General features: G+C 46.6%; 1 protein-coding gene across 5 annotated transcripts in view; it reads left to right on the forward strand.

Moving 5' to 3' along the window:
* The window catches only part of HOXD3 (homeobox D3), a 198445-nt gene that overhangs the window by 79266 nt on the left and 105312 nt on the right, over positions 1 to 13867 (forward strand). Inside the window, exon 1 of one of the 5 annotated variants that reach the window (XM_068122688.2) lies at positions 7744 to 7868. The exons of the other annotated variants lie outside the window; for them this stretch is intronic. The gene's annotated coding sequence lies outside the window, so the exon portion shown is untranslated. Of the gene's footprint in view, positions 1 to 7743; positions 7869 to 13867 lie in introns of those variants that run through there. 5 annotated transcript variants of the gene reach the window in all.

The raw sequence follows: 13867 nt of genomic DNA on the forward strand, positions 1-13867 counted from the left end.
ATTAAAATTTTCATTAGCTGAAAACTTTTCAATAAATTAAGAACGCATTCCAATCACTAATTATTGCTTTACTTGGGTTATTTACTTACTTGCAGAATGAAACCACAATCCATTTCATCAAAGATATAAAGCTTTTTCACAATCCACTTCATCTTATACATATGTATTCCATTAAAAAGGCAAAAATCTCTCTCCCTCTCTCTGTATTTGTATGTGTTCGATGCACAGCCACATCTTTTAAGTTACAAACTCCAAACTCGGGATATAAATACAACTTTCTGTGTGGGGTAACATAGGCTATGTGGCCGAGGCCTCACGCTGGAGTGTGGGAGAAGTGCGGGGGTCCATAATTTCTTTATGTAAATGTGTACCGTGTACTGCCACCTGGTGGTAGTGGCGGAAGGTGTTACAATTCATTTTTTTACCTGGGCAACACTGAGGTTAAAGGACTCTTCGCAGAGGTAAATTAATTTTGGCAAACAGGATGACTAATTGGTCCATCAGCAAAGCGACGGGTAGGCTGTACTAGTATCATACTAAAATACGCAATTTGGTGTCTGTCTGTCTGTCTGATGATTTTGACCGCGATAGATTCCGTCGTTATTTATCCAATCTCTACCAAACTTGACAGGAGGACTATAGGTCGCACAATTAAGGTTGTAGCAGATTCATTTGCCCCCCTCCCCAAGGGGGTTTCCGTGCCAATGGGGTTGTGTGTTGAGGTGTATATCTGTGTAGAGATAGCTTTAGCATGGCGTTTTTCCAAGGCCGCTTTTACGAGTAATAACAAAACGAATGATAATAGCATGATATTAATGTTATTACAAAACAATATGAATACGAAAAATGTCCCACCTCTCCAAGGGGTTTTTCCTCCTTGAACAAACTCTGTTTCAACGTTTATAAATAACTTATGGCGTTTTTGTGGGAGCAACAGCCTCAACACGTATATATTATAAACCACAAACACGTATGTGCTTTTTAAGCTTTGTAAACAGTTGCTAATGCTGTTTATAACATTAAACAAAGAAATTTGGAGGAATCCCAACATCCGTGAGGTAGGTTTTACTTACAGAACTGAGTGAAGATCTACCTCACTCTATATACCCCCACAAGGTTTGGGTTAATAACATGGCCCTTCCTGCCGCTACCGTGGCGTTTTTCGTAGCGGCCTTTTGAAACTCGCTCCTGCTGTTTAACACGAAACTGAAAGGGAGGAAGCCCAGGTTGTGCTCATTTGCCAAGCAGCTAGCTAGCGCTTGCCAAGCCAGCCGCTCTTTAATGGTTTTGAATGGAGTGTTTGCTCGAATGCTTAAACCACTTGGTGATTTAACCACAACAAATTTGGCAAATCATCACACACCCAATGTTCTTGAGAGCCGACCATATATCTACGATAATCTATATACCCCAAAGAGGAATGACCTTTCCTGCTGCTCCCGTAGTGAGCGGGTGTACTAGTATATATAAAGGCAAATTTTTATCTGTGCTAGGCCCGTCCAATCTGTAGGCCACACCCTCCCACTCTCCCCAAACACCACAAGCACCATCCATTAGCTAGGCACCACCATTTTGTTTGCGTTGCATACATTTGATGTCCCATAGGCCTCTAGTGCACATTTGAAGCATCTTCTATCATTAAATATGAAAGCGAATGAGTATATATGTGCATATTAGGAGAGACTAGCGTTTCCTGAGAAGAATAAGGTAAGTGCCGTGTTTGTGGGGTCTCAGGTTTTTCTTTTTATTAATGTTTAAAATTCCCCATTATTTGCGGACTAACAAAGCCAAACCATTCTAGGCTCGCCCACAACTTAGTCTTATGATATCATTTTTCACTGTTGCTGACGTAGTTGAAGACGACTAAAATAAATCCCAAGAAAATCGGACAAAATTAGACGTTTTTCGACAAAAAAGCATTTTCAATTACTAAAGAATACTTATGTCAATGTGATATTTCAGTTTTTTCTTTTTAATAAATTTGCAAAACTTTCTAAAATCCTGTTTTCTCTTTGTCATTAAAGGGTAATGAGTGTAGATTGATGAGGGAAAAAAAGAATTTAAACGATTTCAGCATAAGGCTGCAACATAACAAAATGTGAAAAAAGTGAAGGGGTCTGACTACTTTCTGAATGCAATGTATATATATATATATATATATATATATATATATATATATATATATATATATATATATATATATAACATATTTATATATACATATATATATATATATATACATATATATAACATATTTATATATATATATATATATATATATATATATATATATATATATAACATATTTATATATATATATATATATATATATATATATATATATATATATATATAACATATTTATATATATATATATATATATATATATATATATATATATAACATATTTATATATATATATATATATATATATATATATAACATATTTACATATATATATATATATATATATATATATATATATATATATATATATATATATATATATATATATATATATATATATATATATATATATACAGTCACGTAAAAAAGTAAGTACACCCCATGTAAAGTTTTGACTTTTTCAACATATTTCAACATACAGCTATTTGATCTTCATTTCAACAATATTGATAGATAGAGGTGATATAATAAAACAAATATCATGAAACATTTACATTTTGTAGTCCATTGTATAAGTTAAATAAACATAAATGCAAATTTCGCATGTGGAAAAAGTAAGTACACCCTTGGCTCTAATAGGTGGTATTGCCCCCTTTAGCAGAAACAACCTCAAGTAGGCGTTTCTTATAACTGTCTCTCTGACATCGACGGGGAGAAATTTTTGCCCACTCCTCCATGCAGAATTCTTGCAGCTGTGTGATGTTTGAGGGGTTTCTTGCATGCACAGCTCGTTTCAAATCCCCCCACAACATCTCGATGGTATTTAGATCCGGGCTTTGACTTGGCCATTCCAGAACCCTCCATTTGTTTCTTTTCAGCCATTCTTTGGTGGATTTTCCTGGTATCTTTCGGGTCATTGTCATGTTGCAAGGTCCACCTTTGGTTGAGCTTCAAGTTTCTGACAGATGGCCTCACATTATTCTCAAGCACCCTCTGGTACAATGAAGAATTCATAGTGGGTTCTATGATGGTGAGGTGCCCAGGCCCTGATGCAGCAAAGCTGCCCCAAACCATAATATTTCCACCACCATTGTTTACAGTTGGTATCAGGTTCTTGTGGTCAAATGCTGTCTTTGGTTTTCATCAAACATGTCTTCTGGTACAGTGGCCAAATAGCTCTACCTTTGAGTCATCTGTCCAGATCACATTGTTCCAGAAGTGCTGGTCTTTGCCTCGGTGTTCATTGGCAAACTTTAGTCTTGCCCTGATGTTCTTTCTGGACACCAAAGGTTTCCTCCTGGCACACCTCCCATGTAGATCAAATTTGTGCAGCCTCTTTCTTATGGTAGACTCGTGCACTTTGACGTCAACAGTGGCAAGTGCTACCTCTAGGTCCCGTGATGACATTCTGGGGTTCTTAGAGACTTCTTTCAGCATCTTGCAGACTGCTCTTGGGCTGAACTTGCTGGGGCGGCCTGGCCTGAACAAGTTGGCAGTTGTTTGGAATCTTCTCCACTTGTAGATGATCTTCCGGACAGTCGAATGATTGATTTCAAATTCTTTGGAGATCTTTTTAAATCCCTTTCCAGATTCGTAGGCACCTTTCACCTTTTTTCTGAAGGCCTCAGAGAGCTCTTTTGATCAAGGCATTGTGACGCCGCACACTTCAACAACAAATAGCAAACCACACTAATTGTCTGAGGTTTAAATAAGACAGGTTCCTCCAAGATCCTCTCTAACAATGTTCTAATCATTTGCACTTGAGCTGGTGCACCTGATCCTAATTTTAGGTGTTTGAAGTCGTGATAAATGTAGGGGTGTACTTACTTTTTCCACATGCGAAATTTGCATTTATGTTTATTTAAGTTATACAATGGACTACAATATGTAAATGTTTCATGATATTTGTTATATTATATCACCTTTATCTATCAATATTGTTGAAATGAAGATCAAATAGCTGTATGTTGAAATATGTTGAAAAAGTCAAAACTTAACATGGGGTGTACTTACTTTTTCACGTGACTGTATATACACACACACACACATTTATATACAGGGAGTAATGTCCTTTAGTGGCCCAAACGCAACTTGATTGAGGTTAAAAGTTTTGTGCAGAAGAATGGGCAAATATTGCCCAATTCATGTGTGTAAATTTGGTGGAGACTTATCCCAACAGACTCACAGTTGTAATTGCCTTTCAAAGGTGCTTCCATCAAGTATTAACTCAGGGGGGTGAACACTTATCCAACCAAGATATTCTAGTTAGCCCAACCCTGTGCAGCAGGAGACGGGATTTTGCAATCACTTCTGTGTGTCTGTCTGTGTGTGTGTCTGTCCGAGCCGTAACTCTTTTTCCATTTGAGCTATTGTCATCAAATTTTCACCATCTTTATTGTGATCATACGGAGAAAACAAATTAATGATTTTGTCAAAAGGTCAAAGGTCAACATAACCCAAATCATAAATTTTCTTCCAGTTGAATGAACGAATGATCGTTTTAAGGCCATTTTTCCCCGCTAGAGCGGGGGTTAGCCTTGCGGGCCCTATGACAATCATGGTTCCCTGTTTGAGGCAACGTTTTATGGCCAGATGCCCTTCCTGACACCAACTCTTAGTCACCTCTTACGATGCATGCGCAGGGATATGGTGTACCTTATTCTAAATCGGGGTACACACCGGGATCATTCATCCCAGCAAGCTGGTTCTCAAATTGCCGATCTCGGAAGGATGACAGGCTGAGTCAACCCCCCTGGTGTTAATTCAGCGATCGACCACGATTCAAACTCAGGATCCTAGGATCCCAAGCCGGCACCCTAACCACTAAGCCAGCACCAGTTGACCTGAAATTTAAATTTACCATTATGAGAATATGGAGAAGGCAAATTAATAATTTGGTCAAAAAGTCAAAAAGTCAAATGTTAAGGTTGCATAAAATCACCAATTTTCACCCAATTGACCTGAAATTTAAGGAATTTCCATATTGGGTCACTGGTTGATTCACCAATCAAAAGCTACAAGCTGATTGTTTGTTTTTTTAGATCAAAAGGTCAAAGGTCAAGTTTGTGTAAAATCACCAATTTTAACCCGATTTATCTGAAATTTTTTATGACATCTAAAGCTCAAAGGTCATGCTGTTTTCATTTTGTATTTCTTTAACTGTTTTCGTTATTTTGAGCATTCAGAAGAAGAAGAAGACGTATTTTCTTTTTTTTTCTTTTTTTTTGTATACAGAATCGAGGCTCGTGAAAGAGCTAACATTTATCAAACAAACACATCAAACAAACAAGCAAACAAAGTATATAAAAAGGGGAGCGGTAGACAAGATGGGGAGAGAAGGGGAGGAAGCACACAAACACAACATTTGAGAGCAGGGACATCAGGAGATGTGTGGGAGGGAGAGGGCTTGGGGGGAGGCAGGATAGGTATAAAACGCAAAGACACCAAGGACTTCCAGGAAAGAAGTTGGTATTTCAAAAAAGTGGATTTGGGGTGAAATTAGCAGGGGTAGAAAAGATCAAGGTTTTGGATTGGGGAAGATAAGAGATGGTGGTGAACAGCTGTTTTAAAGACCTGGAGGGAGGAGTGGGATTGAAGAGAGTGAGGGAGTTTGTTCCAGAGGTAGGAGAAAAGAGGAATGAAGGAGTGAAGGTGAGCAGAGAGTCTTGATTTTGGCAGTTTAACCATAAGAGGGTTGCAGGCAGATCTTGTGCGACCTGTAGGAATATTTGGGGGACAGAGCCAAGAGAGAGCTGGGGGAGCAAGGCCGGAGAGGAGTCTGTAGAAGACGGAAAGGCACCAACCTGCCTGCGGTGAGTAAGTGAAAGGCCCTCGGAGATAGCGTCATCGTGGGAGATTCCAATGATTCTGAATGCTTTGGTTTCAACAGCGTGAAGACGAGCTAGGTGTGAGGCAGGAGCACCAGCCCAGAGGGGAGAGCAGTACTCCATTGAGCTGCGGATGAAAGCCTTGTATGTGGTGAGGAACTCAGGTGTGCCAAGGAAGGACTTCGCACGACGGAGGATGCCCAGTTGGCGACTGGCTTTGGAGGCCAGGTTGGAAATGTGGTTTTCCCAGGAAAGATCATGGCAGATAGTGAGACCCAAAAGCTTGAGTGACAGAACTTCTTGGTGAGGATTATTCAGAAAGTAGATGGGAGGGTTGTCCAGTCGGTCTTTTCGGAGAGACATCGTAAGAGTGTGAGATTTGTCAGGATTGAAAGACATGTTCCACTTGTTTTCCCAGTCTGTGATTTTGTCCAGGTCTGCAGAGAGTGAGGAGGCTGCAGACTGCCGATCTGAGGGATGAGGAATGGAGCGGCAGAGAGTGGAGTCATCAACAAAGAGATAGAGAGGATTTTCAAGAGAGTCAGAGAGATCATTGATGAAGACCAGAAAAAGCACAGGGCCCAGAACACTGCCTTGGGGAACTCCAGCCTGAACAGGAAGAGGAGATGAGAGAAACCCATTCAGGGCCACACGTTGACTATGACTAGAGAGGACGTCCGCCAGCCATGCGTGGAGATTTCCATGGATACCAAAGGAGGAGAGTTTGGTGAGCAGAGCGGGGTGCCAGACCGTATCGAAGGCACGTGATATGTCGAGGGAGACAGCTCTAATTTTCTGTTTGGCATTGAGGACCTCCATCCATTGTTGAGACAGCAGAAGCAGCATGTCCAGAGTAGAGTGACCTGGTCTGAAACCAAATTGATGATCAGAGATCAAGCCATTGGAGGAGAGGAAAGATTTCATATCCGAAGCAATGATGGATTCCATGACTTTGCTGATAATTGGGAGAAGGCTGATTGGTCTCTAGTTGCTAGGATCTGTTTTTGCACCTTTTTTGTGTAAAGCGGTGATGTTGGCTGATTTCCAAGCAGATGGCAGTTGACCTTGAGCAAAAGAGAGGGTGAAGAGAACAGAGAGAGGGAGTGAAAGAGCGGAACAACAGGATTTTAGGACCCGTGGGCTGATGCCGTCAGGTCCAGTTGCAGAATCAGAGTCGAGGGTTGACAGAAACTTTTCCACCTTGTCAGGAGGAAAGGACACGGAGTCCAGGAGCAGCTGGGTACGACTGGGTACGGTGGGTACAGAGAGGGATGGGTTTGGGACACAAGATTTAGAGGGCAAACACAGAGTTGAGGAAAAATCTGACTACAAAATGACATGGACGGCCTTTGCATTTTCAGATGCTTTCTAGTTTTGTATTTTTCATAAATTTTCGAAAATTTGCAGAAGTTGCTTTTTACTTGAAAGTTGTGGGTTATGATGTGAAAATATAGGTGGAAAAAGTCTGATTTAATGCAATTTCATTCCAGGCTATAAGGCACCAAAAGGTGAAAATTTTGAAAAAGGTTATAGCAGGATGTTATGACCATCAATCATCTACGCAAAGCTTCCACTTGTGTTTTCAACTATTATAACGACATTCATTGATGTTAATACAGCATAGTTTTTGTGAGACTAAACTAAGATTGTCATTCAGGAATCTTTCATTTGCATTGATCAGAATCTTCAATAATGTAAAGTAAACAATATGTGAACAGCTAATAAGAAGTGTTGTAGATCCATCACATTTACCAACCAACTCTAATTGATGACTCATTGTCAGGTGTTCTTCATCAGGGGTGTATTCAGTCAGCAAGCAGCTCGCCATCGCGTTCCATCCGAGTCGTTCTGTACCAACTGCTTTGCAAGCCACTCACCTAGCCACTCTGCAAATGGAGCAAGTGATTCAGAGAGGTGCTTTGTTACGTTACCCTAAATGGCCAGCATAGTCGGATTCAAAATGATATTTCAACCAATGAAATGTTCAGAAGCAAACATCGTTTATGTATACTCATAATATTATTGAAACGTGCTTTTCATACTTTTATTGTTTCTTCTACTTTTCATCCTATTTCTTCAAGATCTACAAACATGCAAAACCACTCACCAAATGCAGAATGGGAGGGTCCATATATAAGCTTGGTAGGGGGCTCCTCCTTCTCACTCCTCATTTATTTATCTTTGTTTCCTTCCTCCTCGTACTCTGTAGCCACCGATTACACAATAAATTCATTTGGGAAAGTTGTCGCAAGACATTGGAGTAAAACTGAAACCGACAGCTCGGACAGCATTTGCCCGAGTATCATGATGGTATTGTTGACATGGAGGCCGCCATGTTGTTAAGCGGTGCTGAGCACTCCATTCTGTTGGAGTGCTTGCTTTCAATTAGGCAAGCTTCTTGGCAAGCGGTAAGCAAGCCGCACAACGGAACACACCTAACAGCGTTTCTCTGTACACATTCAGAAAGCTGAAATCCCACTTTTCATACTGCAGAATACACATCTATCAGGATTACCTGTTAGCTTAAAACAAAATGGCAAAAATTGCAGGAGAAAATAGCCATATAATTGCATTTCTGCTGAAAGAAGGAAAATATTGAGAGAAATAGCTCGCTTCATTCCATTATCCAGGTGTAGTATCGAAAGCACAATCAACAAGTACAGAGAAACAACATCTGTCATTGACAAAGTTTGGACTGGAAGAGCCAAAAAAGCTGTCTATCAACAATGTGCAATAGGTGAGGGCGAGATTACCGGAAGTAAGCTGTAACACGTGCCCTTTTGTGGTTTGTTTTCAACGTATCCAATCACGTGACTGTTGTCGTGAAGGGTGCACTAACCGGAAGTTACGTAGTTCCGCGGGTGCCCATACTTGAAGATAATATCCTTAAGGAATAGAAAGAACACGAGCGTTGAAATGGCAACAGAATTGGCAGAAGGCTCAGGTGTCATCCATCCATCAACAGTACGAAGGTTTACTTTTGAAATCAGGGCTTACAGGAGTCAGGATGTGTTGCAGTAAGAAACCCTCTCGTAAGAAAGGGGAAAAATACAAAAAGGCTAAAATATGCACAACAACACAGAAATTGGATGATACAACAATGGTCAAAGGTGCTTTGGACAGACGAGTAAAGTTTCAGTTACTTGGCTCAAATTTGGCTCAAATCAAAGACAGTATGTGAGACAATTAAAACTGAAACTTATAAAGAGCCTTATCATTAGTGGTGTTACTTTTTTTTGTTATTCGAATTAGAAGCGGCCTTGGAAAAACGCCATGCTAAGGTATCTATACACCTTGACATGGATTTCGCCAAAGGTGAAAAACTCCCTGTTGGAAGGGTGGAGAGGGGGCAAATGGAGTCGCTGCAATATCCATGTATGACTCTTAGCCCTCCTCTCAATAAAATGAAACATTTTGAACAATTCTAATTATTCTCATTCAAATTTTAACATCATCATAATGCATATGCTTCGAGTCATACGATATTTATGTATGTATGTATATATATATATATATATATATATATATATATATATATATATATATATATATATATATATATATATATATATGTGGCGGTTACCTTATGTGATTACCTTATTTGGGCATAATGCACGTGCACGGGCCTGTTGGACTTGTGGTTGTGCGGACGTGACGCACGCGCGGTTGCCGGAGCCATGCCCTCCGAAGAGGGCTTTTGGCTTTATATAAGCATGCTGACTTCCGTTCGAGTCTAGTGTGCTGGATCTTGCTGTTACAATAAACCATCTTCGAACCCTACGAATGGCCTCGTTCTCTCGCCTTCCGCGACTCCTAAATGTATATATATAAATATATATATATATATATATATATATATATATATATATATATATATATTTATATATATATATATGTATTTATGATGATGATGATGATATCCACTACCACATCATCACATGCATATGGCTACCGAAGCAGTTTCTTGACTATTGGGCACAATCGAAGCAGCATCACTCCTACACAGGATACTTGATTGGCTCATTCATCACAGTAAGCTGGTACTCATTTTTCTGAACTCGGAAGGATGACAGGCCGAGTCAACCCCACCTGGTGTTAATTCAACGAACGACCAGGATTTGAACTCAAGCCCTTAGAATCCCAAGCCAGCACCCCTTTATACACTATTGTGGCGGGCACAAGGGACAATAATTCTGCGCACCAGTGGGTGGCGCGAGCGTCCAGGCGGGGAACGAAAGCGCATGCCCCGCCTTTCGACCGATCGGCCACGCCCGGGGACAAGGCGTGGTCTCGGGACATATATGCGGGCTCTAAGCTCGAGCCCGCCCAGTGCTGAAGTGCGAGCTCTTAATAAAGACTCTTTGTTTGTACCAACGCGTTGTGGCCTACCTCTCTGGCAATCGAGTCGTGTGTGCACAGCACCACACTGGTGACCCCGATTGGTTCAGCCGTTGCTGACCCCCGAACGCACCATGGCTACCAACGCCGTCGCCGTCAAACTCCCGGAGTTTTGGGAAGCACAAGCCAACGTTTGGTTTGTGCAGGCCGAAGCTCAATTTCAGCTCCGAGGCATCACGGCAGACGAGACCCGGTACTACCACGTGGTCGCCGCCCTCGGGCCCGGCACTGCCGCCCGAGTCGTGTCCATCCTTCGGCGCCCGCCGGGCAACAACAAGTACGAGGCGCTCAAACATCTCCTCCTCGCCATGTTCAGGCTCACGGAGATCGAACGGGCCGACCGCCTCCTGGACCTTCCCGCCCTCGGCGACACACGACCATCCGTGCGGATGGATTACATGCTGTCGCTGCTTGGAGACCAGCGCCTGGATTTCTTGTTTCGCGCACTTTTCCTCCGCCAGCTACCGATACAGGTGCACCTCGCGCTGGCCGGTTCCAAAATCACGGAACCCCGCGCCCTGGCTGGAGAGGCCGACAAGTATTTCGTGGCCTGCGACACGCGGTCGGTGTATGGTGCTGCCGTAGTGGCTCCCGGTGCGGAGGCTCCAGCACCCCCTGCTTCCCTCGTGGCCGCTGCTACGCCCCACCCACTACCGCCGCCGCCGACACGGCCACCACGGGGGCCACCACCGCAAACCTGGTGCTACTACCATGCCAGGTTTGGCCGCAAGGCTAAAACGTGCCGCCCGCCGTGTTCTTTTGACAGGTCGGGAAACGACCGGCGCTCACTTGCGGCCATGAGCGTCGGCCATTCCGGCAGCCTCCTGTTCATCACGGACACCTTGTCCGGGCGCCATTTCCTTTGCGACACAGGAGCGCAGGTAAGTGTCCTCCCCGCCTCCACGTCCGACAAGCAAGCCGCGGACCGGGGCCCTGCTTTGCTTGCCGCCAACGGTACACCCATCCGCACATTCGGGAAGCGTTGCCTCTCACTGAGGTTCGGAGGGCAGCACTTTCAATGGTCGTTCGTGACCGCCAGCGTGCCAATGGCCCTGCTGGGCACGGACTTCCAATGTGCGCATGGGCTGTTGGTCGACGTGAAGCGCAGACGTCTCGTCCAGGCCAAAACCTTCAGCTCGCTTGCTTGTTCGCTGAGCGGCTCGTTGGGCGGCTCACTGAGCGGCTCACCGAGCGGCTAGCCAAGCGGCTTGCTGGAAGGTTCCGTCCCGGCGAGTTTAGTTTGCACGCTTCCGGCAGCGAACGACTTTACCCGCCTCCTAGCCAGTTTCCCGGCCCTCACGTGGCCCACCTTCTCAGCGATGGCCGTTAAACACGGGGTGGAGCACCATATACCCATGGTCGGGCCGCCGGTCTATGCCCGGGCACGCCGACTCGAACCCACGAAGCTCGCTGTGGCGAAAGCGGAGTTCGCCACGCTGGAGCGGCTGGGGATCGTACGGCGCTCCAACAGCGCTTGGGCTTCTCCTCTGCACATTGTGCCGAAGCCCGGTGGGGGATGGCGGCCGTGCGGGGACTACCGCCGGCTCAATGATGCCACCACCCCCGACCGCTACCCGGTCCCGCATATCCAGGACTTTTCCGCCCGGTTGGCAAACACGACCGTGTTTTCCAAGGTGGATCTCATCCGGGGCTACCACCAGGTCCCCGTACAACCGGGCGATGTCCCGAAGACGGCCGTCATCACCCCTTTCGGCCTCTTCGAGTTCCTGCGAATGCCTTTCGGGTTGAAGAATGCGGCCCAGGCGTTCCAACGGCTTATGGACAGCGTCTTGCGCGACTTACCTTTCCTCTTTGTCTACCTCGACGACATCCTAGTCGCGAGCGCGTCCTGGGAGGAGCACCTGCTCCACCTCCGCATGCTTTTCGAACGCCTGGTCCAGCATGGCCTAATCATCAACCCCGCAAAGTGCCATTTCGGCATCGCCACCATCGACTTCTTGGGGCACCGCATCACCAGGCACGGAGCCGTCCCTTTACCGGCCAAGGTGGAGGCGGTCAGGGATTTCCCGCGACCCCGCACGATCAAGGAGCTCCAGGAGTTCCTGGGCATGGTAAATTTTTAACACCGCTTCGTGCCCCACATCGCCCAGCTCCTCCGCCCCCTGCACGAGGCCCTCTGGGGCAAGCCGGGCAAAGGTGACATCGCCTGGTCGGAGCCGATGGCCGCGGCGTTTGCAGGCGCAAAGCTGGCCCTGGCCAACGCCACCATGCTGGCGCACCAGGCGCCCGATGCACCGATCGCCCTCACCACCGACGCGTCGGACTACGCGGTGGGCGTGGTGCACGAGCAGTGGGTGCGTGGTGCTTGGCAACCGCTGGTGTTTTTTAGCCGGCAGCTTCGCCCGCACGAATGCCGCTACAGCACCTTCGACCGCGAGCTGCTCGGGCTCCACCTGGCGGTCCGACACTTCCGCCATCTGCTGGAGGGCCGCTCGATCACGGCTTTCGTCGACCACAAGCCCCTTGTGTTCGCAATGGCCAAGGTCGCCGAGCCATGGTCGGCACGGCAGCAGCGTCACCTCTCTGCCGTGTCCGAGTATACGACGGACATCCATCACGTGGCGGGTAAAGACAACCCGGTGGCGGATTGCCTTTCCCGGTCCGTCGCGCACGCGGTCCACCTCGGGATCGACTATGCCCGGATGGCGGAGGACCAGACCGCCGACCCCGGCATCCAGGCCTTGCAGACCGCCGTCACGGGCCTCCGCGTCACCGAGGTGCTGTTCGACGCCATGGGCGCGGCCCTCCTGTGCGACGTCTCCCTCAGCCGGCCTCGCCCCATCGTGCCCGCTGGCTGGCAGCGCCCAGTGTTCTACACCATCCACGGCCTGTCCCACCCGGGCACGAAGGCCTCCCAGAAGCTCGTCGCAGCGAAGTTCGTCTGGCATGGCCTCAGGAAGGACGTCCGCGACTGGGCCAGGACATGCCTCGCGTGCCAGCGCGCAAAGGTCCACCGCCACACCCAGGCCCCGTTGGCCCCATTTGCGGTGCCTGAGCGTCGGTTCGACCACGTGCACGTCGATCTGGTAGGACCTCTGCCCCCCTCGTGGGGGTTCACCCACCTCCTCACCATGGTGGACCGCACCACACGGTGGCCGGAGGCCGTCCCATTGGCGGCGACGTCTGCGGCTGATGTGGCGCAAGCCTTCATCGCCACTTGGGTTGCCCGGTTTGGTGCCCCCTCAGACATCTCGTCCGACCGCAGCCCCCAGTTCACCTCGGAGCTCTGGGCTGCGGTGGCGCAAGGGTTCGGCGTGAAACTACACCGCACCACGGCCTACCACCCCCAGGCCAATGGCCTGTGCGAGCACTTTCATCGCTCGATGAAGGCCGCGCTCCGGACCAGCCTCCGCGACGGCAGCTGGGCCGACAGGCTCCCCTGGGTCCTGCTGGGCCTCAGGACGGCACCCAAGGACGACCTGTGCACGTCCTCGGCGGAGCTGGTTTTCGGGCAACCACTGCGGGTACCGGGCGAATTTATCCCCGACTCCACG

This window comes from Myxine glutinosa, chromosome 7 (assembly GCF_964187855.1).
Source record: "Myxine glutinosa chromosome 7, kmMyxGlut1.1, whole genome shotgun sequence".
NCBI lineage: Eukaryota > Metazoa > Chordata > Myxini > Myxiniformes > Myxinidae > Myxine > Myxine glutinosa.